The following is a 5,593-nucleotide window of genomic DNA, read 5'->3' on the forward strand; positions in this document are numbered from 1 at the left end:
AGTCATGTCTTTGTTTTGTTTGTTTATTTATAATATCATAATTGTTACCGCAAAAATATTGCTTGACCTCAGTTAATTAATCCCCTTCCCCCCAAAGATATTGTTGTGTCATGTAACATATGTTGTCTAACTGTGTTCTTAAAAACACCCGAGATACAGTGGATGCTGTCAATAAAAAGGCAAAGGAAACAAAAGAGGCCTGTCTTCTGTATTTCACATACCTAAGACATAAACAAATAGTAATGCTACAAAGAAATAGGACAAATCATCAAGAAAAATCCGGAAATGTCTTATATTATTGATCTCTTCCCATAAATCTATTAAAAACCTTAGGCTGCCCTGCCCCCAAAACACCCACTCCCAGCATGTCCCCTGTTAAGGAGTTTGTAAAGGAGTCCTCGGAAGGCCAGCCTGCAGCTGTCTTCTGCAGTGCTTGCACCACAAGAATCTGCTCACGGTGGAACTAGGGTTTTTGATCCACCTTATGCTGTGACAGCCCTTTTACATGGTTTACAGGGGCTGGAGCAGGGCTGAGCAGCTCATCCTAAGCATGTAAGAAGTCCCACTAAAATTAATAGAACTACTTATATGCTTAGTTAGGCATTGTCAAGGTTCCTCCCCCACTCTGAACTCTAGGGTACAGATGTGGGGACCTGCATGAAAACCCTCCTAAGCTTATCTTTACCAGCTTAGGTCAAAACTTCCCCAAGGTACAAAATATTACACCCGTTATCCTTGGACTGGCCGCTACCACCACCAAACTAATACTTGTTACTGGGGAAGAGCAGTTTGGACGCGTCCTTCCCCCCAAAATACTTCCCAAAACCTTGCACCCCACTTCCTGGACAAGGTTTGGTAAAAGGCCTCACCAATTTGCCTAGGTGACTACAGACCCAGACCCTTGGATCTTAAGAACAATGAACAATCCTCCCAACACTTGCACCCCCCCTTTCCTGGGAAATGTTGGATAAAAAGCCTCACCAATTTGCATAGGTGACCACAGACCCAAACCCTTGGATCTGAGAACAATGAAAAAGCATTCAGTTTTTTACAAGAAGACTTTTAATAAAAAATAGAAGTAAATAGAAATCAAGAAATCCCCCCTGTAAAATCAGGATGGTAGATATCTTACAGGGTAATTAGATTCAAAAACATAGAGAACCCCTCTAGGCAAAACCTTAAGTTACAAAAAAGATACACAGACAGAAATAGTTATTCTATTCAGCACAATTCTTTTCTCAGCCATTTAAAGAAATCATAATCTAACACATACCTAGCTAGATTACTTACTAAAAGTTCTAAGACTCCATTCCTGGTCTATCCCCGGCCAAGACGACTATAGACAGACAAAAAGAAAAGGAGTACTTGTGGCACCTTAGAGACTAACCAATTTATTAGAGCATAAGCTTTCGTGAGCTACAGCTCACTTCATCAGATGTAGCTCACGAAAGCTTATGCTCTAATAAATTGGTTAGTCTCTAAGGTGCCACAAGTACTCCTTTTCTTTTTGCGAATACAGACTAACACGGCTGTTACTCTGAAACCTGTCAATACAGACAGACACAGACCCTTTGTTTCTCTCCCTCCTCCCAGCTTTTGAAAGTATCTTGTCTCCTCATTGGTCATTTTGGTCAGGTGCCAGCAAGGTTACCTTTAGCTTCTTAACCCTTTACAGGTGAGAGGAGCTTTCCCCTGGCCAGGAGGGATTTCAAAGGGGTTTACCCTTCCCTTTATATTTATGACAGGCATGTGTTAAAGTACCTTGCTGAATTGGTGGCCTTGTTTGTTTGTTTTTAATTTACTCATAGACATGTTGTTTAGAGCTTGAATATAAAATGGTAATAGCCATAAATTTACTAAATCTGTTAGAGACAATACTATACTGCTGATTTGTATGAATGAACACAGAACACGGTGTCATTTCAGGGTAGCCTCTAAGCACCATCTTTGTCTTCACTAGGTTTGGTGCAAATTTCAGTGGATCTTCAGTCACAAGGTAAACACGCAAAAGGGTTAGCGCTTCTCCATCTTAGTGGTGGGTGAACTGTCTGGGAGAATAAAGTACCATCCAATTTGATGACATGATGGTGAGTGGGACTTTAATTGTCATCACTTGGTCTTGAGGGAAGGGAATAGGTCAACAGGATAGGGTGAAACTCCTTTGGTGTCCCTCCCCACTACAAGAAACTTGGGCAGGGAGGGTTTCCCTTCTAAAGTTCTGAGTTTTGCCAGGGACAACATATATAATAGTGTATCTGTCAATGGCATGACCGCATAATACCACTTGATCGCCAATGTGGGACATTTATGCATCCCACATCTACACTAAAATGACACAAGACCATTATTCTAATGTCAGGTCTGTCCTGGGTATTCTAATTGCTTGAAACAAGGAAGAGGTGATTGTGTGTCTACCCAGAAGTACAAGTTGAAGAAGACTTTGATGATGAACCTGAGGAAGACTTTGATATGGTGCAGGAACCAGAACCCCCGGCTGGTAAGTTAGAGTGGCTCCCCCTAGCTTCCCACCAATATCTCTCTTGCACTGGTACTAAATTCCCAATTTTAATTTCAAGGGCATTTGAAGTAATGTGCACTTATTGTTCCTCTCTGGAAAACATACCATGCATTGCTCTGTGTCTGTGTGTGAACTGCAGTGCTGTAGCCATGCCATTATCATGCTCCATCTCCTTACCAAACTTCTCAAGCTTTTTCCCTCCATTCAGCTCCTGCCCTGCTCCACCTGAAAATTGGCCTCAAGCAAGGCAGAGTTATAAATCAATGATTTAATTGATTTTGAAGAACCACAATTAGTGCCTGTGCCTTGACTTCTAAAGCTAATTTTTCAAATACTTTTAAAAAGTAATGATCAGTATGCCCCTGTTCCTGCAGTTCTCAGCCACCTGTCAGGCAGCGAGGGCTGAGGGGTGTGTGTGTGTGTGTGTGTGTGTGTGTGTATTGAGGTCTCCCTAGGGGGAAGGAACACAGTTGAAGAAAATGTATGGTTGGTTGTGCAAGGAAAAGTTAGTGGAAACACTCTTTTCTTCCTTGGAAGTTTGCAGACTCCAAGTCTCTGTTCCCGGTCTCTGCCCTCTCCCTACAGAGAGCCATGCTGCATAAAGTGGGATGGGAGGGGAGGGGAGAAAGGGGATGTTCCACCCCCATGGTCATAGAAGAACAGTGCTATGTCCCTTTCCAGTTGTCTGATGTGAGGGGTTGTGGTGCTGAGTTTGATTTTCAGGAAACTTAATGAAGTTGCAGTGTGTCTCTTTCTTTCCCTGCCCATTTCACCATCATTAGGCAGGCACAGGGCCAGGATTTTCAGCTACAGCTGGGGTATGTGTGTGTGGTTCGTGGTTCACATCTCCTGTTGCATGAAATCTCCACATCCTAGCTGAGAATGTTGTCAATTTCTGTTCAAATTTCTTCCCAATCCTGCAAGCATAATTTCAGCAGACTTCTGTTGAAGCAAAAACTCCTGCTGGTTCTTGAGGTTCACCAGCAGTGGAAATCTGCTTGGTCCACCTGCATAGCTGACCAAAACCCTCCATTCAGTGGAGGTGTGACTATTAGCAAAAACATCTCTCTGGTGTAGATTGCTGGATCTCCTTGGGAGGACAGGAAAGCCACTTCTCTTTTCCATTCTGGTACGTTGAAAATTGCTGTTTTCTCCAGATGTTGGCCAGCCTTAAAGGAAGAAATTGTACACATGTAATATAGCTCTGGAAAGGAATTTCCCCACTTCTCTGCTACCTCTTCAGACAGAATGAACATTTCCAATGGTTACAAACACTACTAAATGTTTCTCCCCAATAAGAAAAGGAGTGTGACTCTGCTCCAGCCTCATGGGGTGGCAGCATATTTATGTGAAGCAAGGATGTTGAGACAGTTACTTTCCTGGAATGCTCAGAAGTATCAAAATCGTGGCCTTCAGCAGCAAAGTTATGGGGGTGGGGGAATTTCTCAGTTTGCTCCAAAGGCCAAAAATATAATTTTCTTTTTGTCTTTGAATTTGCAGGGCCTTGCGCTCCTGAGAGGGAAACCATGCCCCCAAGAGGGCAGGAGCAGCACCCCAGAGAGTGCAGGGGTAGACGGAGAAGGGGATAGGGATGGACAGGAGAAGCCAGGAGCAATTTGAGTTCCTTAAAGCAAGGGAGGAGCAGTGTCTTCAGCAGGAGAAGAGACCTCTGGAGATGGAGGTGAGCTACGCCCTAGGGAACAGGAACGTTCCCTAATGGAGAGGCTTCGAGGACTGGTGGCTGACAGACTGCAGCATCTGTCTGCTGCTGAGGCCCCAGAACCAGCCCATCAGCTACCATTACTGCTGCCTTCTCTGGTTGCCACCCAGGGTGCTGCTGAGCCTGTAGGTCCTGTTCCAATGACCACCCAGGAGAACAATGCTGGGCGTGCAGGAATTCCCGAATGCCACCATGTACTGGCCCCTAAAGCCCGTCAGAAGAGATGTCCCTTATTTTCACTGTGAGTCATTATCTCTTATCATTCACCCCTTCTGATGGGAGACAGGTGCAAAGATATTAAACTGTGGGTGCTATTCTTGGTTGTGAGCTGTTAATTTAAAAAAAATATGTTCTGTTTTGAGAATACTTCCTTAAAATCTTTATTACATGTTACATTTTGTTCAGTTGTATCTGGCACCTCCTTCCTAAGTATGATGAACTGAGGGTGTTTTTTGATTTGGGAATGGACCTCAAGCTTCCTACCTTGTGTAAACAAATGATGTATAAAATTCTGGTGCTATGACTATGGAAATATTTCTGAGTCTCCCACAAAATTAAAAAATATCTGAAGTCCCAGGGATACAGAGCAGGGTTGGGGAAAGTGAAGTGTATGTTATAGATGCTTTTCAACATAGCAGGTGCCTTGCATAGGGTTGATCAATGTCTGTCTTAATGCATTTGTTGAATGTGTTGAAAATGAAAAACCAAAGCCAACAACAAAAAAGGGAACATACCAGCAATCACACAGCATCTGCCAGTACCCTGTACAACCTGCCCCCTATCCATCCCCAAAACCTTTAGCATTTTCAAGCAGACCGGGGAATTAGTGGTTTCTAACAACTGTGAAATGTACTTGGCACTAGTGACCATTTTAAGTTACTGAACACAGTGGCTGCAACACACCCACCCACACAGGAAACCCTCATAAACATTTTTAAAACATTTAACTGCGTGTGGTAATAGGGGTTTCTAAAGATGAGTTAACTGTGCCAGGCTGTTGAGGCATTAAATAGTTATTCAGGCACACGGTGATGTCATTTCTCTCCATCACTGGGAAAATCCCACACCTTAAACATGTCTCAAAAGGTTGATGTTATGGGTTCAGTCCAGCAGTGAATTGTGCTGTTCAGTACAATACTTTGCAACCCAGTATTCAGAAAAGTACAAACGGGTTCTTCACCCACCAAAGCGAAACCGGAAACCGTTGTGTCAAGTTGGGCTCCCCATACAGTTGTAAAGGGGAGTAAGGAGATGCAAAATAAAAACCAACTCATGTGTAACAATGCCTGAAACTGTTGCTATCATTAGACCCACCCCATTACTTTTCAAAACCGAGTCACAACTGATGAACTGGC

General features: G+C 43.4%; 1 long non-coding RNA gene across 1 annotated transcript; it reads left to right on the plus strand.

The window, feature by feature from the left end:
* Positions 1-1,958: 1,958 nt before the first annotated feature.
* Positions 1,959-4,555, plus strand: LOC140906076 (uncharacterized). Its single transcript, XR_012157035.2, has 3 exons — positions 1,959-1,996; positions 2,360-2,497; positions 4,019-4,555. It is a non-coding gene; the product is annotated as an uncharacterized LOC140906076 (long non-coding RNA).
* Positions 4,556-5,593: the final 1,038 nt, after the last annotated feature.

This window comes from Lepidochelys kempii, chromosome 2 (assembly GCF_965140285.1).
Source record: "Lepidochelys kempii isolate rLepKem1 chromosome 2, rLepKem1.hap1, whole genome shotgun sequence".
Taxonomy (NCBI): Eukaryota; Metazoa; Chordata; order Testudines; family Cheloniidae; genus Lepidochelys; species Lepidochelys kempii.